Raw genomic sequence first — 1223 nt, forward strand, 5'->3', positions numbered from 1 at the left:
TGGGATCTGCCCCTTTAGGCAGCCCTAAAGGTATGGCAGCCTCCAACTGTGGGTTATAGCACTCCCTGTAATCTCTTCACTACTGTGTATTGCAGCTCTCCCCACAGGCTACCTTCTATGCTAGGACTTTTTAGGGGAATGGAAGTCTGAACTTGAGTAATCTCCCCTAGTCAGAGCTGCCATTCCCAGCCCTTTTATCAACTGTAAAAGAGCAACATGGCAGGAGTGGAGACCTCACCCCAGATCTCCATTGAATTTACTTTTTTCATGTCTATAGTGTTTAAAAAAAGATCTTTTAAAAATCAAAATTATTACATTTGCTGAGCTGAGGGTGAGTTTAGAAGTGACTTAAGCTTAGAATCATAGAATCAAAGGACCTGAAGAGACCTGTAAGATCATCAAGTCTGGTCCCGTGCCATGGGCAGGAAGTAATTGAGCTCAAACAAGCTCAACAAAGTGCATGTCCAGCCTCCTCTTGAACATTTCTAAGGATGGCGGTTGTACCACCTCTGCTGGGAGTGTGTTCCAGATTCTAGTTACCCTTACGGTAAAGAAGTTTTTCCTTTATGTCCAGCCTAAATTTTTTCTCAATTAACTTGCCCATTGGTCCTCGTCCTCCCAAGGGGTGCCATTCTGAAGAGTTGCTTACCTAGATCTTGATGTTCACCTCTGACATACTTGTAGATTCATAGATTTATAGATATTAGGGTTGAAAGGGACCTCAGTAGGTCATTGAGTCCGACCCCCTGCCCTGGGCAGGAAAGAGCGCTAGGGTCAGATGACCCCAGCTAAGTGCTTGTCCAGTGTCCTCTTGAAGATCCCCAAGGTAGGGGAGAGCACCACATCGCTTGGAAGCCCATTCCAGATTCTGGCAGCCCTTACTGTGAAGAAGAACTTTCTAAAGTCCAACCTAAATCTGCTCTCCGTCAATTTATGGTCATTATTCCTAGATCACAGAATCATAGATGTAGGGTCGGAAGGGACCTTGTAGATCTTCAAGTCTGAACCCCTGCCTGAACAGGCGAAAAACTGGGCTCAAATGACTCCAGCCAGGTAGGCATCAAGCCTCTTCTTAAAGACCCCCAGGGTAGGAGCCAGCACCACTTCCCTTGGAAGTTGGTTCCAGATCCTAGCCGCCCTAACTGTGAAGTACTTCTTACGGATGTCTAATCTAAACCTACTCTCCAACAACTTGTGGCTGTTATTCCTTGTTATGCCAGGGG

General features: G+C 46.1%; 1 protein-coding gene and 1 long non-coding RNA gene across 7 annotated transcripts in view; one reads left to right on the forward strand and one right to left on the reverse strand.

Annotated features, from left to right (window-relative positions):
- The window catches only part of PPP3CB (protein phosphatase 3 catalytic subunit beta), a 118514-nt gene that overhangs the window by 96368 nt on the left and 20923 nt on the right, over nt 1-1223 (forward strand). The window lies entirely within an intron of this gene.
- LOC109287397 overlaps nt 1-1223 on the reverse strand; it is a 10878-nt gene that overhangs the window by 6098 nt on the left and 3557 nt on the right. The window lies entirely within an intron of this gene.

Source organism: Gavialis gangeticus, unplaced genomic scaffold, assembly GCF_001723915.1.
Source record: "Gavialis gangeticus isolate Ggan-Ray unplaced genomic scaffold, GavGan_comp1, whole genome shotgun sequence".
NCBI classification, from domain to species: Eukaryota; Metazoa; Chordata; order Crocodylia; family Gavialidae; genus Gavialis; species Gavialis gangeticus.